General features: G+C 42.4%; 1 protein-coding gene across 2 annotated transcripts in view; it reads right to left on the bottom strand.

Annotated features, from left to right (window-relative positions):
• Positions 1-26461, bottom strand: part of LOC134349705 (rho guanine nucleotide exchange factor 17-like) — a 473881-nt gene that overhangs the window by 340374 nt on the left and 107046 nt on the right. The window lies entirely within an intron of this gene.

The raw sequence follows: 26461 nt of genomic DNA, 5'->3' as shown, positions 1-26461 counted from the left end.
GGCTCTTCAGCCCACAATGTTGTGCTGACTCTCAAACCCTGCCTCCCATATAACCGCCCCCCCCACTTCAAATTCCTCCATATACCTGTCTAGCAGTCTCTTAAATTTCACTAGTGTATCTGCCTCCACCATTGACTCAGGCAGTGCATTCCACGCACCAACCACTCTCTAAGTAAATAAAATTCCTTGAACTTCCCACCCCTTACCTTAAAGCCATGTCCTCTTGTATTGAGCAGTGGTGCCCTGGGGAAGAGGCGCTGGCTATCCACTCCATCTATTTCTCTTATTATCTTGTACACCTCTATCATGTCTCCTCTCATCCTCGTTCTCTCCAAAGAGTAAAGCCCTAGCTTCCTTAATCTCTGATCATAATCCATACTCTCTAAACCAGGCAGCATCCTGGTAGATCTCCTCTGTACCATTTCCAAGGCTTCCACATCCTTCCTATAGTGAGGCGACCAGAACTGGACACAGTACTCCAAGTGTGGCCTAACCAGAGATTTATAGAGCTGCATCATTACATCGCGACTCTTAAACTCTATCCTTCGACTTATGAAAGCTAACACCCCATAAGTTTTCTTAACTACCCTATCTAACTGTGAGGCAACTTTCAGGGATCTGTGGACATGTACCCCCAGATCCCTCTGCTCCTCCACACTACCAAGTATCCTGCCATTTACTTTGTACTCTGCCTTGGAGTTTGTCCTTCCGAAGTGTACCACCTCACACTTCTCCAGGTTGAACTCCATCTGCCACTTCTCAGCCCACTTCTGCATCCTATCAATGTCCCTCTGCAATCTTCAACAATCCTCTACACTATCCACAACACCACCAACCTTTGTGCCATCTGCAAACTTGCCAACCCACCTCAAACACCAGTTGATTGGTTCTATGTTCTATACTACTGAAAATGAAGGAATGTATCCTGTATACTTTGTGACCATGTTGTTGACCTGCCTGATTCTTTGAAGGTGTGAGTGTGCATTTCAATGTCACGAATACAAGAGATTCTGCAATTACTGGAAACCTTGTGCAACACACAGAAAATGCAGGGGGGACTCAACCAGTCAGACAGCATCCATGGAGGATAATAACCTGATGTTTCAGGTTGAGATCCATCATGAGAACCAGAATCGCACCAAAGTACAGTCCACCAATGCTAACATGTTCAGCAACTGAACTCCAGGAAGACAAAGTCCAAAGACGTAACTCAGACCGGAAATGTGTAAAGTGATTCACTTTGGAAGATCGAATTTGGGCAGAATGCACGGTTAATTTCAGGATTCTTAGCAGTGTGGAAGAACACAGGGATCTTAGGGTTCTCATCCATAGATCTCTCGAAGCTGCTGTTCCAGTTAATAGGGTTCGTTAAGAAGGTGTATGGTGTATTGGCCATCGTTCCTCAGAGAATCGAGTTCCAAGAGCCGCGAGGTAAGGTTGCAGCTCTATGCAATTCCGATTAAACCACACAGAGTATAGTGTTCAGTTCTGGTCACCTCATTATAGAAACGACGTTGATTTAGAGAGCATGCAGTGGAGATTTGCCATGACGCTGCCTAGATTAGAGAGCCTGTATTATGAGGATAGGGTTGAGCAAGCTAGAGCTTTTCTCTATGTACAAAAATGTACAAGTTTACTCACAAATACAAGAGCAACTATACTGAGGTTTACTGCACCTTGCTGGAACACATGGATAAGCAGAAAACTGGTAAGTACAGAGTCAGGCTTGTTTTGTGACAAAGCATTGACGAAAGGTTGACTGTTTACTCGTTTCCATAGGTGCTGCCTGGCCAGCTGAGCTCCTCCAGCATTTCATGTGTGTTGCCGACCACAATAAGTTGTTGGCCAATTTGTGGAGAACACTTTGTCAGCTGGAAGCCCCGCCCATCAGCCTAATAAATTGGAAACAATCCGTTCATTCATGGTGCTTGCCTGTCCTCTGTCTCCTTTATCCCTTAGTCATATAAGCAGCATTCACAAGAAAAAAAACATAAATTTTACACAGATTTTACAAGAAAGAGCACAATTAGAACAAAAAAAAGTCTATTTTAGTCCAAAATAGTCATAATGTAGCTAAACTGTAGTGATAGATTTTCCAGTTGGTTCAAGAACAGAATGGCTGAGGGGAAGTAGATGTTCTTGAACCTGGTGGAATGGGAATTCAGGTTTTGGTACCTCCTGCCTGATGGTATGATGCTACGACGCTATAACACAAGAAAATCTGCAGATGCTGGACATCCAAGCAACATACACACACAAAACACTGGAGGAACTCAGCTGGCCAGGCAGCATCTATGGAAAAGAATAAACAGTCGATGTTTCGGGCCAATACCCTCTATCAGGACTGGAAAAATAGTTAAGATGTCAGAGAAGGAAGGTGAGGGGAGGGGAGGGGAGGAAGAAGTACAAGGTGGTCAGTGATAGGTGAAACGGGGGGGGGGTGGGGAGGGAGAGATGAAGTGAAGAGCTGCAAGTTGATTGGTGAAAGAGATAAAGGGCCGGTGAAGGGGGAATCCAACAGGAGAGGGCAGAAGACCACTGAAGAAAGGGAAGGGAGAGGAGCACCAGAGGGAGGTGATAGGCAAGTAAGGAGATAAGGTGAGAGAGGGAATGGGGAATGGGAAGTGGTGAAGGGGGGAACGCAATTACCGGGAAGTTCAAGAAATCAATTTCTTCCTCCCCTCCCCCACCTTCTTACTCTGACTGCTCATCGTTTTTTTGCAGTCCTGATGAAGAGTCTCGGCCCGAAACGTTGACTATTTATAGATGCTGCCTGGCCTGCTGAGATCCTCCAGGATCTTGTGTATGTTGCATGCCTGTGATGCCACTACTTTTGCATTGCAACTGTGCATCCATGGACTTGTGCATGACAACAAACTCAACTTTTTTTTGACTCATCATCCCTGAAACAAATTAGTTGGCCATTCTCACCTGACACTATGTTGGAACTTGCCATGAGCAATCTGTGTGCAGAGCTTCCATGCTATAAATGAGCCTACATCAAAAGGAAGTGAATTGGCTGCAAAGCACACTCAGCAATTCTTAGAGGGATACACGGAAGGTGCTATGTATATATAAGTCTCTTTGCTTTGAGTTGATTGAATGGCTGAAACTCACAGACTCTGGGATCACCTTATATAAAAGTCAGCCGGCAGGCGGTGAACCTTTGACCACCCTCTCCCAATGTTACTGAATGTTCAATACTCAACACTTTTGGAACATCTTTAACAGGTAACCCCTACAATTCTACATGAAATAAGACCACCGTGTTGCAGCAGGTCGCCTCCTTTCACGAGGAATGACTTTGACAAATGGAGGTTCTCAGCAAGTTAAATACTTGCTCCTGCTTGGTCGGCATTGACATGCCTCATGAATCAGAGTGATCTACAAGATCCCTTCAGCAACAGCCTATCTGAGAAGAATAGACAGCAGAATAAATCCCTTAAAATGCTATCAATTCCGCAGGGCGGCTCGTACAACACACAGGGCCAGAGTTTTAAATGAACTTCATTACTGCAAAATAGAAGCAGTCGTCAAGGTCAGAGTTCAATGCTTCTATTTCACCAGCTCCTGCATTCCAGAGAATCTCTACCGAGCGCAGCTACCTTCTCCCCACTCTCCTAGAAGACAAATTGAAGTTATTGGCGGACAGGTTGCCTAGGAGATCCCGGCTGCCATGGTAACAGCCTTTATGGAATTCGATCCTAGCAGAGCCAGGCAAAAAAATGGGCCGCACTTGAACTTATTTTTTTTTTAAAAAGTGTGCTGGACAAGTGATCTGGAGTCTGCTCAGATAAAGATTTCTTAAAGGGACCATACATGCTTCTGGTGACCAGTTTGGACCCACGTAGAATCAAATACAAGTGACACTCGGACTATATCAGTTTAATTTATTTTAATACTAACTGTATGGTTTATCAAGGAATGTATGTTTGACAGTTTAACTATCAGATAATTATTAGATAAAATCCCACTGACTGATTTGAAAGCAGGAGAGTAAATCTGAACCAAACTTCCAGTTTTCTGTGTTTAACTGTGCATATGCAGAGTCTACTTACTGTCTGATTTCCTCAGTGTTTTAGGAACAGCTTCTTCCCCTCAGCCATGAACCCATGAGCACTACCCTGTTATTTTGCTCTCTTTTTTGCACTACTGGTTTCTTTAATATATTTCTTATTGTAACTTACAGTAATTTACAATAAAGGGATCAGGGGGTATGGCGAGAAGGCAGGTCCAGGGTTCTGAGTTGGATGATCAGCCATGATCATTCTGAATGGCGGTGCAGGCTTGAAGGGCCGAATGGCCTACTCCTGTACCTATTTTCTATGTTTCTACATTTCTAATTTTTGTTATGTATTACACTGTACTGCTGCAAAAAAAAAACAAATTTCACCACATATGTCAGAGATAACAAATCTGATTCGGATTCTCTACAATAACAATGAACTTTATTGTTGACAAAAAATACAGCTTAATGGGTCCCAAGGAAAATTATTCAACCTTCATTTTACTTTGCCTGGTTAGTAACTTCCTCACTAATTAACAAAGCCACCAAAGATCTTTCTAACCTGACAGACAGGTCACAGAGATCAGCTTTGATAACTCCAGTCCATTCATCCCAGCAACCAGAGGCTGCAAGTTCTGATTCTGCAAAGCTGATCAATGGGATCCTTTGACAAACTGTTTGCCCTAGACCTCACAGCCTGGTGTTGCTTTACAACGATGAAGGGATAAATGGCAGGTGGGGGAGGAGGGGGCATGCTGGTGCACACTCCTGCCAACTCCGGAATTTAAAACATTGCAGCTTTCGTCAGTACCACCACCGTTGACCGACAACAAGAAGCCAGATTTAATAGTTATGGGTATATTTTCATTTCTCTGTCTGCAGGTACAGTGTGCACAGTGGAGATTTTTGTTAATTCATTCACAGGATGTGGGTATAATTGGCAAGGCCACCATTTGTACTTCTAACAAAGGATCTTGGATCTGGACCAGAATCAGAATCCGGTTTATTATCACTGACGGAGGGCCTGAAATTTGTTGTTTTGCGACAGCAGTACATTGCAATACAAAAAATATTATGATAGGTTGCTATAAGAAACATTAAAAAAAGAGATAGGAACAAAATTAGGCCATTCAGCCCATGGATTCTGCTCTATCATTCCATCATGGCTGATTTATCGTCCCCCTCAACTCCATTCTCCCTGCAACCTTTGACACCTCACTAACCAAGAACCTATCAGCCCTTACTGTAAATGAGTAGTGTAAAGAGGGAGCACGAAGTGGGGTAGTGTTCATGGGTTCACTGTCTGTTCCAAATGAAATGTTAATTCTGAGTATTTCCGTCATTTGCTGCTTTGAACTCACTGTTGATTGTTTGCACAGTCCAGATTAGGTAAGGATGGAACAGTGTGATGGCACAGTGGGTAGGGCCGCCGTCTCACAGCGCCACAGATCCAGGTTCGATCCTGACCTCGGCTGCGGTCTGTGTGGTGCTCCTAAGTCTTCCGCTTCTCTTACTTTTTAAAAAATATTTCTTACTGCAACTGATGAAATACTTTTTGTATTGCACTGCATTGCTGCCACATTTGCCTGCCGTTGCTTGGGTTTCATCTGGGTGAACTGCATTCCCTCTACATCTCGAAGGTGTATGATTTAGTAAGGCCAGTGTAATTTCCTCCTGGGGCATAGTGTGCGATGCAGCTTGGGGGAAGTTGATTAGTATGAAGGGAATGAGAAAATCGGGTGATCAGTATGAATAGAAGCACCAGTTTCCCTGCTGTAGCTCTATGACATCATGGCAAGATTCCTGATGAACCTCAGCAAATCTCTGCCAGTTCTGTTGTTTCATGACTACTAATGCTGGAACTTAATTTTTATTACCGCTTTAGTTAATTATTTGCAACTAAGCTCTTTCTGCTGTGTCTGGATTTAAATTTAGATTGCTACTAGCCCACTAAACTTAACCATGAAGGTCCTGATGAAGAATCTCGGCCCCAAGCATCGACCCTTTACTCTTTTCTATAGATGCTGCCTGGCCTGCTGAGTTGCTCAAGCATTTTGTACGTGTTGCTCTGGATTTTCTCGTGATTGTGCTAACCAAGAGGGTGTTGTACCTCTAGAAGTCTCATTATGCAACTTACGTACATCCATAAATAGTTTGCCCACAGAACAGTAGGTTTGGGAATAACCACTAGTGGCAGGTTCCCAATCCCAGCTACATTATCAGGATAAATGTCAGCCCGACTCTCCCTTTTCCAGGATAGGAAAATGAAAAAGAAAGCCGTTTCCTGTGTGTCACCAATGTACAGGGAAAGATCGACATCAGGAATGCTTGAATAGATAAAAACCCAACTGGTTCACCGATGCCTTTCAGGGAAGGAAGTCCACATTCTTTACCCAGAGTAACATACACAAAATGCTAGAGGAACTCAGCAGGTCAGGCAGCATCTATGGAGAGGAATAAACTGGCTGATTTTACCTCCTCAGATCACTGGTATTGATAGTAATTCTGATAATGCTATCATTCATTCTTGGGGGTATTTTGTTTCGTGGTTATCTCTGTGAAGAGTAAGAATTCCAGGTTGTATAATTATACATTCTCTAATATTAAATTGAACCATGTGAATTCAAGTTGACATTCACATGCATGAACCAATAAATAGAAACACAGAAAATCTACAGCACAATATAGGCCCTTCAGCCCACAAAGCTGTGACGAACATGTCCTTACCTTAGAAATTACCTAGGGTTACCTATAGCCCTCTATTTTTCTGAGCTTCATGTACCTGTCCAGGAGTCTCTTAAAAGACCCCATCATATCCGCCTCCACCACCGTCATCGGCAGCCCATTCCACGCACTCACCGCTCTCTGCATAAAAAACTTACCCCTGACATCTCCTCTGTACCTACTTCCAAGCACCTTAAAACTGTGCCCTCTCTTTAGATCAAAGCATCACACAGCCTCCAGGGAAAAGAATTAACTGATAAAGGTGACAAACAAATCAGAATAGACATGCTAAATCACAACGCTACTCACACATACCAAAAGTCGTCTTTGCCTTTCACTGGCTTGATGTGAAAAATGTGGCGCTTGCTCCAACCAAAAGCTTCAGTTAACATTCAGAACTGGCACTGCTGAGTGATTGCCTGTTTGTCTTAGTTACAGTGACAATTGATTAAAAGGAAAATGCCAGTAATTTTATCAAAGTTCCAGATCTGACATACCAACTCATTCATCAGCACTGTACTCTTCATCAAGAAGATAAAAGAGCTTTGCTACTTACTTACCTCTTGAGAAAAATAATTCCATTTGATGCTTTCTCTCTTATTTATATATAAATATTGCAGGTCGACAATATAAATATTGTGGACCTGCAATATTTATATATAAATATGATAAACGCTCTTAACTTATTTTAGACCAATTATATAGGAAAATGTATAGTTCCTCGTTAAGTTATTCTATTATGAAAATGTAATGCTGAGGCTTAATAAGGCATTAGTCAGATTGCACTTGCAGTATTGTGAGCAGTTTTGGACCCTGCACCTGAGAGAGGATGTGTTGGCATTGAAGAGGATCCAGAGGAGTTCACGAGAATGATCCAGGGAATAAAAAGATTAACGTAAGAAGAGCATTTGATACCTCTGGGCTCGTACATGCTGGAGTTTAGAAGAATGGGGGGGGGTGGGATCTCATTGAAATCTATCAAATATTGAAATGTCTAGATAGAGTGGATGTGAAGAGGATGTGTCCTATAGCGGGGGAATCTAGGACCAGAGGGCATAGCCTCAGAATGGAAGGATCACCCTTTCGAACAGAGCTGAGGAGGAATTTCTTTAGCAGATGGTGCTGAATATGTGGAATTAATTGCCACAGATGGGGGGCAAGTCATTGGGTGTAATAAAGAAGAGGTTCACTCTGCCCCTCCCCCAGCTGCCTATCACCTCCCTCATGATTCTGCCTCCTTCTACTACCCATTGTGTTTTCCCCTATTCCTTCTTCACCTTTCCTGCCTATCACCTCCCTGCTTCCCCTCCCCCACCCCTTTTTCTTTCCCCTTACTGGTTTTTCACCTGGAACCTACCAGTCTTCTCCTTCCCACCCTCCCCCCACCTTCTTTATAGGGTTCTGGCCGAAATGTTGACTGATCGTTTCCACAGATGCTGCCCAACCTGCTGAGTTCCTCCAGCTTGTAGTGAGTGTTGCTTTGACCCCAGCTTCTGCAGAGTATTTTGTGTTAAAGAAGCGGTTGATAGGTTCTCGATGAATCAGGGTGCCACAGGTTCCAGGGTAAAAGGCAGGAGGAATGGTGTTGAGGGAGATAATAAATCAGCCATGATGGAATAGTGGAGCAGACTCGATGGGTCAAATAGCCTTATTTTGCACCTATAGCCTATGATTTACTGCATGATTCTTGTGACACAACCTCCTTCACATCTCTATCCCTACACCCACTCAATCACACAGGACCCACTGCGTGTATTGAACACAGGCGCAAAGTGCGTCATGGATCATTTTTTACATCTTTCTCTAATTAGGTTCATGTTGTTGTTTATTTCTTCAGGATCTGGTCCTCACCGGCAAGACCAGCATTAAATATCCATGCCAAACTATCCTTTGGGAGGTGGTGGTGGTGACCCACTGCCTTCAACCGTCTCAGTATTTATTTTTCGTGAATATTGTTCAACAATGCTTATTACAAAGGATGTTCCAAGGCTGAGAACAGCAGTAATGCAGAAATAAAAATACATTTCCAAATCAGGATGGATTTTTGTTAGAAGGGAACATGCAGCTGGCATGAGAGAATGTTTAGATTGATGAATGAGTACTCGTCAAGTGGCCTGCTTTGTCATACAGCCAGAAGCAGACCCTTAGTCCCTTGGGCCCATCTAATCCATGTTGGCCTGATCTTGTGCCTAGTCCCATTACCTGGTGAGGGCCATTATTCCCAATCCTTTAATCCAGATTTCAGGGTCTGGATTCCCAGAACCCAGAACTCCTAATTCCTATCCTGCCCCCTGAACTCTTGATCCTAACCATCCAAGCCCAAATTCCTGATCACTTGCTTAAACCCTGAATTCCCAATCCCTGTTTCCCGATCTCAGAATTCTCAAAACTCCATCCTAAAATCTGGAATTTTTGATTGCTCTCTCCCGCCACAGAATATTCAATCTCCATTCTAGGTCCTGAGTTTCCAGTCCCAATCCCAGACCTGTGTCTATGGTCATTTGTTGGAGTTGCACCTACCCAAGCAAGTGAAGAGGATTCCACCTTGAGACCGGAGCTGTGCAGTGCATTTGAAGATTAAGACGCAGAATATTTGGAAATGCACCATTCACTGCAGTTTATTTGTAGCCACGGTCCAAGTGAGCTTCTGATCAATGATGACCGCCTGGGAGTTACTGATGTTGGGAGATACAATGATACCAAATCCGCTGAATGTCACTGTCACAAACGCCAGTTCTGAGCCTTATTCCATAATACATTTTCCATAAGATTTATTATCCTGCATGCCTCTGTGACTCACCTTTCCCCAAGGCTGCTTTTTCTCTTTCTTCTATCCTTTGATGCTAGGGATTATTTTGGTTTTTGGTCTCTGAGTCAACAGTGTGGTCTGAATATCTTCCCTGGCTGACTTGAACTGAAGAATACAAGGTCTAATTTGAGCACACTGGTGATTTTGACTGACTTTCACGCTATTACTCTGGGCACTTCAGTGGCATTCTGTGGTATTTGATTATTGGTTTGTTGTGGATGCCGCATTCTCAAGTCATCTTTCAACTAAATCCTTCATCAGCATAGTGATGGAAGATAAGAGTGTTCATTATAAATTGTCAATATTCCATCTACTCCTCCATTTATCAATATGAAATACCCAGGTCCTACGTTGTAGTCTATTGGAGAAAGGAATTTCTGAGAACATTATGCGGAGAGTTGCTTTTCCTTGTTCCTTCTAACTACTCGATAAAATACTTGCAAAGTTCTGCTTGGAGTTGCCAAAGGTTGACATTTGCGGTGAAAGCTTTGGTTAACCTCAAAAGCAACAAAGCTTTTCAAATGGCTTTGGAAGCATGCCTGTTCCAAATCACCCTTCCCTCTCTCCTCAAGGAACTCCCTCTTAATGTAACGTTGTGTAATGATGCGAGTTAAAAATGTCAATAATACAACTTCAATACCTAGTATTTGGTTATCATCTAACAATGGCAAATGTACTTTATCAAACTCCCAGAGTTGGCAGATTCTTTTTTTTTTACTGATTCTTTAAGGAAACACAAAGAAAAGCCCAAGGCAATAGTTCCTAAAATGAAAACACATGATTTGGCATTCCTACCAAGAAGCAGTCCTATTTATCTCTGAGGCAACAGATTCTTTTAGCATTTTTATGCAACTTTCTATTCATGTAACAAGAAACATTCAACAAGGCCTTAGGCCACAAGGATGGTTTATAAACTTTCCAAAAGAACACTGAATCTGTTGCCTTGGTTACAATACATTACACATTATCCTTGCAAATAAATGTCTCTTTTTTGAAAAATTGAATACCAAGATAAAATCATTTCTCTAGTACCAAAGTAGTAACTCCAAATTTTAGAATTTTTATCCAGCCCACCCTGAATAATCATCTACAGTTGTCTGTGAATAAGTTATCCTTTTGCTGTTAGGGCTGCCACTCTGACTCATGGTGCTCAAATTTAGAATTCTTTCTGATACCTCCGTCCGTTGGACCACAGTGATTGAAGAGATGCTGCCCATTGCAATAAGGGACTCTTAAGGCCCAACCAAAGCTCCCTGCAGGTCAGTAGTGGCACTGGTATCAAACACCATGGGTGGGGGCTTAACTTGAACATCTGGCTCAATCTAAGGTGTACCCAGCATGTTAGGGGCAGCAGCACATACATATCAACCTTGGGCACTATGGATGAGGTAAAAGAGAAAAACCACCTCCTAATCCAGTCCATTATCTCCATAAACCTGGCCCCTTAATAATCAAAGCAATGTAAATGCTGCCAAAGAACAATCAATATCATAGAAATCACGAACTCTTCAAAGGAAATTGGTGCTTCAGAAACAAGCTGACTGAGCACCAACCAAAATGAGCTGTAGAGCGTCCAGAACGTGGACAGCCCTGGAGACCACCACAATTAGCACCTCCGAAGAGACCCTTGGCCTCTCTACCAGAAAACATGTGGAACTGGTTTAATGAGAATGTCCAGGAGATCCAGGATCTAATTCATCACAAATTCAGAGTGCTCTTGGACCAAAACATCATCTGGACTTGAGGGAAAGAAAGTACAGTTACAGACACTTGAAATGCAGGGTCCATTAAGAGGAGGGTGATCTATAAATGTTACTGATGACTGGAAACAGCAAAGGAACTCTCTGATAACACAACACATGCAGATACCTCAGAGCACCAGACCCACTGCCCAGATAGTCATGTATCCCCTAGATAACAGGAAATCTTATCAAGGACAACAGGGCTGGAAGGAGAAGACTTTGAAGAACTTCTCAGGTAAGATTCTATCTTTGATATTAGCATTATGGGCACCACAGAAGTGTAGTGGTTAGCGAGATGCTATTACAGCTTGCGGCATCAGAGTTCTGAGTTTAATTCCAGCACCGTCTGTAAGGAGTTTGTACATTCTCCCCGTGACAGCGGGGGTTTCCTCCGGGTGCTCTGATTTCCTCCCACAGTCCAAAGACGTACTGGTTAGGAAGTTAATTGGTAATTGTAAACTGTCCTGTGACTATCCCAGCGTCAGATAGATGTGTTGCTGAGCGCCGAGGCTCATTGGGCGAGAAGGGTCTGTTCCACACCGTATCTCCAAACAAAATAAAATATTCTCGACTCTGATGCACAGGATCGATAGGGGCTGCCGAGGGTTGTAGAGTGAGTCAGCTCTATTGTGGGCACTAAGCTTCTCCATTATCGAAGACATCTTCAAAAGGCAGTGTTTCAAGAAGGTGGCATCTACCATTAAGCGCCCGCACCATCCAGGAAATTCCCTCTTCCCATTATTATCATTGGAGAGGAGATACAGGAGCCTGAAGGCACACACTCAACATTATAGAAAGTTTCTTCCCCTCCATAATCAGATTTCTGAATGGTCTATGAACACTACCTCAATATTTCTCTTTTGCACTATTTATTGCATTTCTTATTGCAAATTATATTATTTTTCTTGTCTCGATCTGCCACAAAACAACAAATTTCATGACATACGTCAGTGTTAATAAAGCTGATGTTGATTCTCACTAATAACACAATGTCCAAGGCAGCCTTGGTGTTGTACCTGTCTGCAAGAAGCTGGAAAAAAAAGACAACTAACAGCTGACAAAACAGCAATGCGTTTGATGTTGGAAAACAAGGTGGAGAGGTACCTCTGGCACAAATTCATGACCATATCTCTCTCTGATGCCTTTAGCATTAATGTGGATTGTTTATTTCCAACATGTCAAGAGCCACCACGCAGAGAAGGCAGACATTGATAATGGAACTCATCATCACTCCATTGCACAGTGAACCCAGTTCCATACTCGAGGTCAAATAAGCAGTAGTGATTCCTACTCTCCTATAACAGAGTCAGACAACAGCAGGCACCTTGAAGTACCAGAGTTACGCATATCTGCAAAATCCTCCAAAACCATTGACAGGTTAGAAGAACCAATAATCTCTACCATGTGAAATCCTCATCACTAAGACTCTTGAACACAAGGTTCAGTTGGTGGGCCACATCATTCCCAAATCAACACCAGAAAACCAAGAGAAGCAAGGGTATTTCCGAGAGGATTGAGGAAAACCTTCAAGGACATTCTTAAAATTTCTTTTAAAATAACTTAACATTCTCACTGAGTCATGGTAATCCAAAGCCTTAACCAATGAAAATGAAGCAAAAACATTCTACGCAACCCCGGACTCTATGACCGAACAAATGAAGGGCAAATACAGAAAAGACTGGGAATGGGAAGGCTCAAGTTATAATTACAGGGAAGACGGGAATTTACAGTATGTCTGAATTGAAGGAATTAACCACTTGGAATAAGATAAAGGGAAATCACAGAGGAGGAAGTTTGTGTGGGACTTATGGAAATTCAGAAGATATGGGGTGACATGTGAGTGCAACAGAGAGTCATTTTGACTTTATACATTTGTGTAAAATGAGCAATACCCATTTGGATGTCTGTAATATGGCTTCCTAGATTTTTAATCTTAATAAATGGATTGTTACCTTTGCAAAGTCATTTCTTAAGTATTATTAGGTCGACATTCCTTACCATGAAACAACTCTGGGAACACTATTACTGTAGGAAAAGCCGCATATCAAGATTTTCACAGCAGCTCCTCCAACATTTGAACCCCACATCTGGCACGGAAAAGGTGGACATACCACCACTCAGGAACATATTTAAAGTGCAGCATAAAACTCTGTAATGATATATAATCCTTGTTTGGTTTCTTGAAAAAAAATATGAATGCAAGATTGTGCACCTGGGTTCCTGGTTACTTGCATTATCCTCCGTCCTACAATGGCATATGAATAAAAGCAAACAGCTTAAGATAACCATGTTATCTGAGAGTGTGAAGCAGAGAAAAGCAGACCTTTGTGCAGCAAAAAAAAACACTAAATGACAGGCAGAACACCACATGGCCAAATCGCCAATAGAACACCCACTACGTATTTCCCTCCACATCCCTCCCAACCTAAAATATTGGTATGGAAAGAGTTAATCCTCTCAAAAAAGCCAATGAAAGTGAAGTATAAACACAGCTTCAAAAGCCCTTTAAAAGGAACTCTTGGTGCAGTTGGCTTTGATTTTTTTTTCTCTTTTAAACAAATACAGCCCCTGGATATGCTTTCTTCCCTTGCTGATTAAGGCTGCCGCAGTGTGTGAACTCACATTTCACTTACATTTCCTTTCTCAATAATGGGCTTGTTTCGAAAAGAAAGCCAATTGTTAGCCTAAACACTGATCACATACAAAGATGATCCAGGTCGTACACGCTGCATAATGTACAGGGTCGAGAGAGTTCAAGCTCTCAACTTTCACCCACATTCGGAGATATACCATGTGTGCATCGTGATGACTACGCTTTCGACAGCAAGCCGGACTAGACACACAGCCGGTGTGGGGCTGAGGCACAGTGATGGAACATCCACCCTTGAGGGACCAGCTATGAAGTTAGTTCCAACTAATCCTGGCTATTCAATCAGATATAAGGATAAGTCTATGAACTGGAGTTACCTGCAGAATAGAGGCAAGGCAAGCAGAACAATTCAATGGTTACTTGCCCACCGAACTACCACAGCAGCTTCTATCCTAAGCTTTACTGCTGTTGGTGTGGTCTGACGCTGCAATGTTCTGAATGCTTACTCCACTTGGATCGATATCCAATTTCTTTCTTCCCAGCACTAGGCCAACAACTTGTAATTTTTAAAATCAAAAATACTGAAACAACTGTCTCACACAACTTCACTTGCCGCATCATTGAAATGTTCCCAGAACCTTTGAACTCAATTTCAAACACTCTTCATCTCATATTCTTGATATGTATTGTTTATTTATTATTATTACTTCTTTCTTTTTTGTATTTGCACAGTTTGTTATCTTTTGCATGCTGGTTGAACGCCCAAGTTTGTGCGGTCTTTCATTGATTCTATTATGATTATTATTCTATTATGGATTTATTGATTATGTCTGGAAGAAAATTAATCTCAGGGTTGTATATGGTGACATATGTACTTCGATAATAAATTTACTTTGAACTTTGAATTAAATTATGAAGCCAACAACGCAAGCGGGATCTCCCAGTTGCCACCCACTTAATTCCACTTCTCATTCCCATTCCGATATGTCCATCCATGGCATCCTCCACTGTTGGGATAGGGCCACAGTTACGTTGGTGGAACATCTTATATTCCGTTTGGGTAGCCGCCAACCTGATGGCATGAACATCAAACTTCCAGTAATGCCTCCACCCGCCCCCCCCCTTCACCATTTCCCATCTCCTTGTCCCTCTCTCATGTTATCTCCTTGCTCGTCCATCACCTCCCTCTGGTGCTCCTCCACCCCCCACCCTTTTCCATGGCCTTCTGTCTCTTTCACCAATCAACTTCCTGGCTCTTTGCTTCATCCCTCCCCCTCCAAGTTTCACCTATCGCCTGGCGGTTCTCTCTCCCCTCCCTCCACCCCCCACCTTTCAAACCTACTCCAGCATCTTTTCTCCAGTCCTGCCGAAGGGTTTTGGCCCAAAACGTAGACTGTGCTGTTTTCCATAGATGCTGCCTGGCCTGCTGAGTTCCTCCAGCATTTTGTGTGTGTTGCTCGGATTTCCGGCATCTGTGATTTTCTTGTTTTCTGATTCGATCCACAACCTATGGACTCACTTTCAAAGAACTATTGTCCTTAGTGCTATTTAGAAATGTAAAAACATAAGAAAACCTACAGCACAATACAGGCCCTTTGGCCCACAATGCTGTGCTGAACATGTACTTACTTTAGAAATTACCTAGGGTTACCCATAGCCCTCTATTTTTCTAAGCTCCATGTATCTATCCAGGAGTCTCTTAAAAGACCCTAAGTATTTATTTATTTTTATTTACACAATTTGTCTTCTTTTGCACATTGGTTGTTTTGTATAGTTTTTTTTACAATTTCTTTATTTTACTGTAAATGCCTGCAAGAAAATGAATCTCAAGATTATATATGGTGACACAGATGTACTTTGATAATAAATTTACTTGGACTCTGACTTTGACCTCTATTAAGACAGAATTCAATCATTATGCCAACCAGCAGAATCCAAGCTCCTTGTGGATACACAACTTGAACAAGACAATAATATAAATGTCAACTGTGTTCTAATTGAAAAACAGCACCTGGATAAAGCTCTGGTTAGGCCACATTAGCTATTATCTGCAGTTTTAGTTGCCACATTATAGGAAGGATATGAAGGATTTGGAGAGGGTGCGGAAGAGGTTCACCAAGATGATGCCTGGATTGAAATGTATTAGTTATAAGTAGAGGTTAGAAAGCCTTAACAGTTTTATTTGGAGCATCAGGAGCTGAAGGACAACCTGACAGACTCTATAAAATTTTGAGACATAAACAAGGTAGAAACCAGAGTCTTTTATCCCCAGGGTATAAATGTCAAATACAAGAAGGCAGAGACTTAAGGTGGGAGGAGAAAAATAGAACATAGAACATAGAATAGTACAGCACAGTACAGGCCCTTTGGCCCACAATGTTGTACCGACCCTCAAACCCTGCCTCCCATATAACCCCCCACCTCAAATTCCTCCATATACCTGTCTAGTAGTCTCTTAAACTTCACTAGTGTATCTGCCTCCACCACTGACTCAGGCAGTGCATTCCACGCACCAACCACTCTCTGAGTAAAAAACCTTCCTCTAATATCCCCCTTGAACTTCCCACCCCTTACCTTAAAGCCATGTCCTCTTGTATTGAGCAGTGGTGCCCTGGGGAAGAGGCGCTGGCTATCCACTCTGTCTATTCCTCTTATTATCTTGTATACCTCTATCATGTCTCCTCTCATCCTCCTTCTCTCCAAAGAGTAAAGCCCTAGCTCCCTTAATCTCTGATCATAATGCATACATTCTAAACCAGGCAGCATCCTGGTAAATCTCCTCTGTACCCTTTCCAATGCTTCCATATCCTTCCTATAGTGAGGTGATCAGAACTGGACACAGTACTCCAAGTGTGGCCTAACCAGAGTTTTATAGAGCTGCATCGTTACATCGCGACTCTTAAACTCTATCCCTCGACTTATGAAAGCTAACATCCCATAAGTTTTCTTAACTACCCTATCCACCTGTGAGGCAACTTTCAGGGATCTGTGGACATGTACCCCGAGACCCCTCTGCTCCTCCACACTACCAAGTATCCTGCCATTTACTTTGTACTCTGCCTTGGAGTTTGTCCTTCCAAAGTGTACCACCTCACACTTCTCTGGATTGAACTCCATCTGCCACTTCTCAGCCCATTTCTGCATCCTATCAATGTCTCTCTGCAATCTTTGACAATCCTCTACACTATCTACAACACCACCAAAATGTACAGGAAACTTGAGTGGCAAGTTTTTTTTTACACACAGATGCTGTTCAACAGTCTGAGTTCCTCCAGCACATTATTTGTTGCCCTATTTTGGAAAGCCAGAGCTAATGGCAACCCTCCTTGGGAAATTACTCCAAACTCCAAGTCCAAATGTTTTAGATTCAAGTACCAAGAGATGTAGCAAAAATGAACCTAGCAAAAAAAAAAAGTGGAGAGGATTCTGACTGGTTGCATAACTGTTTGGTATGGAGGTGGAACGCACAAGATCAAAAAAGGCTGCAGAACATTGTAGACCCACCCAGCTCTATCATGGGCACCGTCAAGGACATCTTCAAAAGGTGATGCCTCATGAAGGTGCCATGTCCATCATAAAGGACCTTCACCATCCAGCCCTCTTCCCATTACTACTATCAGGGATGGGATACAGGAGCCTGAAGATGTACACTCAACATCTTAGGAACTGCTTCTTCCCCTCCGCCACCAGATTTCTTTAATGATCCATAAACCCATGAATATTACCTCACTAACAAGAGAAAATCTGCAGATGCAGTAAGTCCAAGCAACACACATATACAAAATGCCGGAGGAACTCAGTAGATCAAGCAGCATCTATGGAAGTGAATAGTCACTTGTTTCAGGCCGAGACCCTTAATTCCACTCCTGATGAAGGGTTTTGGCCTGAAACGTCGACTATTTATTCACTTCCACACCTGCTGAGTTCCTGCAGCAGTTTGCGTGCGTTGCTCCGGATTTCCAGCATCTGCAGAATTTCTTGTGCTTATGACCCACTATTTTACTTTTTTGTTGCACTACTTATTTTTATAATTTAAAGTAATTTTGTGCACTGCAGTGTACTGCAGCCACAAAACAACAAATTTCGTGACACCTGCCAGTTTAATAAATCTGATTCTGATTCTCAAAGTAGGGTGATACTCCAGTACAACAGTGTGTTAACATGCTGGAGGAACTATCAGTCAGAGGAGACTTGAAACCCAGGCCTTCTCAGGTGGATATCAAACACCCAAGGTAAATTTTCAAAGAATGGAAATTTATCCTTCAATCAGAATTCATCGTTATCGCACCACTAGTTGCAGGAACTTGCTGGCTGACAAGATTTCTACATAACAAAGACTACACTTCAGCAAAGGCAATGATGGCTGTAAATGGCTTTGGATCTAGGGACATGAAAAACTTTATATAGGACAAATGTTTCTTCCTTTTGGCCGTAACTGAAAAGCTTTATATGGGTCAGATGTTTCTTCATTTCTGTTACAATTCACTTAAGACGTAAGGCCCTACCTAAACTGCAACTTTTTAGTAATTGTAGATTTATAATTTCAAGCCTACACTACAATTTTTTGGCCCAAGCCATATCTGATGTGTTGCCCCTCTCAAATCCTCTGTCTTTCTCTTTCTTATAGGTACACCTCCCCCCTCTCTCTCTTGCTCTCTCAATGTTCCAGACGCCTGGTTCTGAAAAGGATGGAAAGAGGTGATGGAGGAACACTGGCACGATACATGGAGGAACATGCAAAATATCTGCATGTGTAGGCCCAGGTCTGAAAGCGATGGTGGTGAAGGACAGCCTGTGAAGATTCTGGGGAGTCAGGTGTGCTGAGGAGCTGTAGTCAGGGCGGTTGCATCCGCCCCAGGAATTTGTAAACTGCTATGAGAGTTAGCAAAGCACCAGGCTTCCTGGCCCACCACACCTGACATCCAAGAAACCAGATACAAAGGCCATGCTACTCACTCCCAACCCTCCAATGAAGAACAGCAACGGAAGGCCAAGGCAGACAACAACTGGTTATCAAATTAAGCCATGAAGTAAAATGCATTAATAGGTCTTAAAGATTTTTACAAATTTTTTTTATTAACTCACTAGGAAATACTGAAACACCTGGCATGTTAAGCATTATCTATGGAAAGAGAAACTGTTAAGGTCTGGGACCCTTTGTTTCAAGTTGTGAGTTTTCCTGCATTTTCCATTTTTATTTCAAATTTCTTGCTTTCACAGATTTTTAAAGTTCCATTTATGTAACTCAAACTATTCTCTCCCAGGAATGAGAATACCTTTTCATAAGAGGATTTGAGAGAGGCAACACAAGTACTGGTATTAATATAAAGTCATTTAAGGTTGTGAAATTTTGTCCGACTTGTCTGCATGTCAGCCACAATATTTTGAATGTCTTTGTCCAATTAAGGCAGGACCTCCATAATCATACTTGCAGCAGGTGACACCACTGTTGTGGGTAAAATCTCAAATGGTGATGAAGAGTGAGATAGATCAGCTGGTTTGGTAGTATCGCAATAACAATCTCACACTGAACGTTAGTGAGACCAGGGAACTGACCGTGGATTTCAGGAAGAGGAAATCAGGAGAATGCTTACTAGTTATTGAGGGGTCTGCAGTGAAAGCTTAACATTCCTGGGTGTCAACATCTCAGGAATCTGTCCTGGGCCCAACACATTCATGCAATCACCAGTAAGGCAATCCAGCAGTTGTAGTCCATTAGGAGTTTGAGGAGATACGGTATGTTACTAAAGACTCTTGCTAATTTCTACAGATGCACAGTGGAGAGTATTCTGACTGGTTGCCTCACATCCTGGTATAGAGGCTCCTGAGCACAGGATCACATGATGCTACAGAGGACTGCGGACTCAGCCACCTCCATCACGGGCAAAACCCTCCTCACCATCTCAAAAGGCAGTGCCTCAAACAAGGCAGCATCCATTATTGAGGACCCTCACCATCCAGGACATATCTTCTTCTCACTGCTACCATCAGGGAAAAGGAACGAACAGCAACCACACTCAACAATTCAATATCAGCTTCTTCCCCTCCGCCATCAGATTTCTGAATGGTACAAACACTAATCAGAGCAAACTTGATGGGCCGAATGGCCTAATTCTGCTCCTATATCTTTTGGTCTCACTACCTTATCATTCCTCTTTTTTTTGCACTATTTTGTAATTTATAGTATTTATGTCTTTGCACTGCACTGCTCTACCGGCCGGTGGTGTAATGGCATCCCCACCAGACTCAGAGGCGAGTGGTCCCGGGTTCGAATCCGGCCGGGTCCTTGAACGCTTTCCACCTGTGCTGGGTTGAGCATCGAGCTGGCCACTCGGCCCGTAAAAAACAGACAAGAACACTAAAGAAATGGCAAAGTTGCTGCCTGATGCACCACAAGGCGCAGAGAGGAACAACTGCTCTGCTCTGCAATACCACAAACTTCACATCATATAATAAACTTGACTCTGAGCCCTTCATATTGTTACTCACTGTGGACCCATAATAGATAGGACAGTTTTAAAGGATAGGGGGGGAATTTTTAAAAGCAAGCTTCCAGGCAAGTTTCTGTATTCCAGATGAAATGTGGGAATTCCTGACGAAGAATTTAAGGACTAAGTGTTATGACCACCACCCCAGGAACACAGCAATACAGACGCTGCAGACTACATCTAGCGACAGGATCGCTGACAGTCCGGGTCAAAGGCCTGTATCGCGTCCCGATGCAGGCTTTGCACACGAAATACTGACGATTCCTTTCCTTCCACAGACGCGGCTCACCCCGCTGAGTTCCCCCAGCAGATCGCTTTGCTGCTCCAGACTCCAGCTTCTGCCGTCTCTTATGTTTCCAATCATAGTCAGAATCAGGTTTGATGTCCCCGGCCTATGCTGTGAAATTTGCTGACTTTGCAGCAGCGGTACAACGCAATGCATGATCGTAGAAGATAAAAAACATGAATTACAGAAAGTATATATAGTAAATACTGTAGTTAAATTAAGTAAGTAGTGAAAAAATGGAAATAAAAAGTAATGAGGTAGTGTTCATGGGTTTAGTGTCCATTCAGAAATCGTATGGCGGAGGGGAAGCTGCCCTGGATCACTCAGTGTGTGCCTCCTTCCTGATGGTAGCAATGAGAACAAGGCTTCTAGTGATCATGGATCTAGCCTTATGTACTTGTTTATTTCTGTGAGACAACCAAAACCCTCACCCCCCCCCACCGCCCCCCAGCTCACCAGGTGTTGCCCTGCCATTGTTTAAGTCAGACTGCTCTATGGAAAGAGAAATAAGAATTTATCATTTTTCCAGTTTCTCCTTCCACAAATGCTATAAGAGCAGCTGAGCTTTTCTAACCTTACAGAAAGGAACAATTAAGGCATCCGTTAGTCTTGTAAGACCATGGATCTGCGCATGGAAAGTCTTCACTCTCCAGGGCGCAGGCCTGGGCAAGGTTGTATGGAAGACCAGCAGTTGCCCGTGCTGCAAGTCTCCCCTCTCCACAACACCAATATTGTCCAAGGGAAGGGCATTAGGACCCATACAGCTTGACACCAGTATCATCGCAGAGCAATGTGTGATTAAGTGCCTTGCTCAAGGACACAACATGTTGCCTCGGCCAGGGCTCCAACTCACGAACTTCAGGTCACTAGTCCAATGCCTTAACCACTTGGCCACAAACAATGCCACTGATAAAGCTGGTATACTTAGAGAACCAACACCTTCAAGTGGGCTAGCACCATCACATCAAAAAGCTCTGTCAAAAATAATCACAATTTTCTCTATTCCAGAGTTTCTCTCCAATCCCCAATATTTTCCCAGGCTGTTGCTCTGTTAAACAAGTCCAGATGAACACTAACAAACACAAAATGCTGGAGGAACTCACCAAGTGAAGCACCATCTATGGAGAGGATAAAACCCTTGACATTTCGGGCCAAGACCTTTCATCAGGACTGGAAAGGAAGGGGGCAGAAGCCGGAATGAGAAGGTGAAGGGAGGGGGAGGAGCACAGGCTGGTAGGTGATAGGTGAGACCAGGTGAGGCAGATGGTGGGTGGGTAGAAGGTGGGGGGGTGGATGAAGCTGGAAGGGGATAGGTGAAAGAGGTAAAGGGCTGAAGAAGAAGGTATCTCACAGCAGAGGACAGTGGACCATGGGAAAAAGGGAAGGAGAAAGGGAAAATTCTCATTGGTTCTGTGGCTCTTAATGAAGGGACCAACTAACAATGCTTTGACAACTCAATGACTGCAAATATCATGCAGCAGGTTAAAGTGGCCCCCTTTCAATCTGTCACTGTCTTTGAAAGCAAACAGAAGCCCAGGCCCGATAGCTATCAGGGGTGGAATGACCACCTTTTGGCATTTGTTTAACAGAAGGCCCAAGTGAGACACAAGCAGCAGCACGTGGAATTAAAATGGAAGCCCAATTTAAACGCAGCCCACTGGCGGCCCTGGCAGCCCTAGCGCACCTTCCAGCCCACTTCAATTTTATGAATGGACTTCAGGAACATTTCGCCCAAAATGATAAAGCAAGGTTTAACTGAGTGATTTCTGCACCAGACTTTGTGCCAGGTTCCATGATGTTGGACTGTGTTGCTTTCAAAGCTGAATTTGACCAAGTAAGAACAAGGGAGTAAACAAAGCTGGAAATCTTGAATAAATAGCTGAAAACACTCAGAAGACTGGGATTTACTGGCTCGCAGCTAAATTCTCAAATCCAGTTCATACCAGAATCGGCTTAAACAGCAGCTGATTCCCGTTATCTCTGTTAACAAAAGAGTCATATCCTTTATGAGGGCATTCACAACTGTTGAAGATCTGCCCAGGGAACCCATCTGAATTAAGCAAACATGGGTTTAACACAAGCTGATGTGCACCATGTATCATTAAGAGACTGGTTTACCTATTTAATGTGCTCGTCATATGGAAAAAATCATTGCAGCAATTTTCCATTAATGCCCTGAGCGTATCTCATTAAATAGTCCTCTTTTTAATGTGATCCTCTATCCGCAGGATGTTACCAAATAAGCTACACTGATACGGCTGTACATTACAGTGGAATAATTTTCCCATAGTTTAACAATGAAGTCGTACGGCCAAATACAGATTGAGTAACATGAATTACACGAACATGAGTCAAGACGTTCAGACAGATTCGAGAAGCTGTGTGTTATGTTAATGTCACTCTGGGCATTATACTGACACGAGCCCTTGGTGCACAGTGTTTCTCCATCAGCCTTGATAGCTACAATATTCTGAACGTGCAAAATAATTATAATGGCGTCATCAATCTAAGTATATTCCTGTTTATTGAACAAATGCCAAAATCAGTATAATGTAAGTAATGCAGTGCATCTGGTTTTATTGTTCAGTTCATAATTGTACCTTTGTACGTACACCACTGGAGTTTAGTAAATATTGTGTATAATTTATGTTTCATGTGTTCTTCTTCTGAATGCTGCTTATATGATCCTCTGTGATACTGCTGCAAACATGTACTGCACAATCAACTCAACTTTGACTTTTGACCTTTCCACTGACATTATACACTGATTTTTGAATGGCCATGACTGTGGCTGAAAACGTGGTAGAGATTTGTGCGGCATCAAATCAGACTAAAAAGAAACATCATAGGTTTATTTGATATTAAGAGGCATAATCTTAGAATTGCCAACAGAGCCCCCGATCCAATTTTTCTTGGAGAGACAAATAGATACTGCAGGTTCACAGAAGAAACTGGTTCCCGCTTATTTGCATTTTGCACTGGAGATGAGGAATGACACTGTTATGTTATGAAACTTCAAAACATTAAACTAATTCAAAAGAAGACAGAGGAGTCCGAAAAAATGGGTCTAACTTTGAGTTTACTTGAAGCGAGGCGCGCACATACCACACGGTGATGACGTATGCTATTCACATATTTATACATATAACCAGGTGATAAATTATATAAACGAACAACCAATATGTAAAGATTATTCAAACATTATTTAAATATTAAATACACAACAGATACTTCAATGAATGCCCAAAGCAGACACAGCGTACTGAATCTTCACACATTATAGGCTTTACATAATACAATTGCAACATATGTTTTGCCCAAGGCCAATGAAAGTGCCACAATAATTCCCATGCTCTCCATCACAGTTTGATGGGAATGTATTATTTATATATATATATATATATATATATATATATATATGAGCATATTCATCAATTCTTTGTAAACAACAGTGTAGAGCGCTGCTAACATTAAAGAGAGTCAAAGCTCATGCTTGCATGACAACGATGGGACAGAGAAGCAGTGTTGCTTACTTTAAAGAGCCATAGTTTCATAAAACATGAAAAAGCCCCTTCAAGCCCACCGTGTTCCTCTCAAAAGTGTGCAGAGAGTTATAAAATTAGTCAGCTCCATCATAGTATCCATATAAATAATAATAAATAAAGGCATCCGTTAGTCTTGCAAAACCATGGTTCAGCACCTGGAAAGTCTTCATTCTCCAGGGCGCAGGCCTGGGCAAGGTTGTGTGGAAGACCGGCAGTTGCCCATCCTACAAGTCTCCCCTCTCCACAACACCAATGTTGTCCAAGGGAAGGGCAAGGGTCGATACAGCTTGGCACCAGTGTCGTCGTAGAGCACTGTATGGTTAAGTGGCTTGCTCAAGGACACAACACGCTGCCTCGGCTGGGGCTCGAACTCACGACCTTCAGGTCGCTAGTCGCATGTCTTAACCACTTGGCCACGTGCCCACACATAGTATCCAAGACCTCTTCAAGCAGTGCCTCAAAAAGGTAGTGTTCGTCATTAAGGACCACCACCACCCAGGACATGCCCTCTTCTCATTGATACCATCAGGAAGGAGGTACAGAAGCCTGAAGGCTCACATTCAGCGATTCAAGAACAGCTTCTTGCCCTCTGCCATCCGATTTCTGAATGGACCTTGAACCTATGAACACTACCTCACTGCTTTTTATTTCTGCTTTTGCACTCCTTATTTAACTATTTAATATGCATATACTTACTGTAATTTACAGTTGTTTTAATATATTATAGTATCATTGTACTGCTGCCATAAAGTTAACAAATTTCACAACATATGCTGGTGATATTAAATCTGATTCTGAAAAGTCAGAGTTTAGTTTCTTGTCTGATGCACAGTTACATGTAGCACAGGGATAATATTCATATATTTTGTGTAATTTATAGTGATTTTATATTTTTGCACTGTACAGTTGCCACAAAAACAACAAATTTCAAGCCGTGGAAGACAGTGATAATAAATGTGATTCTGATTCACTTACCCTACCAAATCACATCTTTGAAATGAGATTTTATTCTCCCCTCATCCCAATCAAAGCTGCCAGCATCAGCATCCATCCCCCCCCCACAATCCCCACTGATCCAATCACTCACTGCAACACTACTTCTAATGCCTCACCACCTATAAAATCAACAGATTTCAGATTCACATGTATTTTATCACGTGTACATGGAAACATGCAGTGAAATGCATCGTTTGCATTAGCAACCAACACAAAGGGTGTGCAGGGGGCAGCCGTAAGTGTTCTCATGCATTCTGGCACCAACGTACCATGCCCACAATGTTCACACAGCACCACAAAAAAGAAACAAAACAAATAAGCAAAGCAAAATAACAAAGAAGTTTTTTGGGATATGGGGTGGGAGGGGAACACGCACAATCAGAGGGAAAATGCACAAACTCTTCATACGGTGCTGGAGGTCAGAAATAAACCCTGGTCTCTGGAGTAGAAACACAGCAGCTCTAACTGTGTCACCCCAAAGTGATTTGGACCCTCGGCATTACACAGGGTTGGACACACACGGGTAAGTGAAAGGTGCAAGACTGCCTGTTCATTTTCTAGATAGTCATTCATTTCGGTTCACATTTAAATCCATCCAGTGGAAAAATGGGATGAAATCACTACATTTCAATCTTTTATTCCTCTTCCATCAGTTTACTTATATTAATGTATGGAAGGAAAGCTTAAAGCAAATGTGTAAAAAATGCATAAGAACATGGAACATTATAGCACAGCAACAGGCCCTTCGGCCCACAATGTTGTGTTGACCCAATTTGTATGTACCTTCAAAATATTAAACTGGTTCAAAGGAAGATGTGGAGTCTGATACGTGAGTCCAGCATTGGGAATTTTTAAGCGAGGCATGCACATATCACGTGTTAGCGTAATGACATATGAAATTCACATATTTATACATATAACCTGTAATGAATTATTTGAATTGAATAAGAAGCTTAATCAACCAATTTATATACACATTACTCAAATATTATTGAAATCTTAAATACACCACACAATTAAATTAGTCAACTTATCTCTTCTGTCTACACAATGTCCATATCCATCCACTTTCCTCACATTCATGTGCCTATTTAAACATCTCTTAAAAGTCCTAAATGTATCTCCCTCTACCACCACCCCAGGCAGTGTCTTCCAAGCACCCACAACTCTGCATAAAAAACTTGCCCCTCTCATCTCCTCTAAAATTGCCACCTCGCACATTAAATGCATGCCCTCTGAACAGTGCAAATTATCTGGATTCAAATTTTAAACCAG

The sequence above is a fragment of the Mobula hypostoma genome, chromosome 7 (assembly GCF_963921235.1).
Source record: "Mobula hypostoma chromosome 7, sMobHyp1.1, whole genome shotgun sequence".
NCBI lineage: Eukaryota > Metazoa > Chordata > Chondrichthyes > Myliobatiformes > Myliobatidae > Mobula > Mobula hypostoma.
The sequence above is the reverse complement of the archived record's forward strand: the minus strand, read 5'-3'. Positions and strand labels throughout refer to the sequence as shown.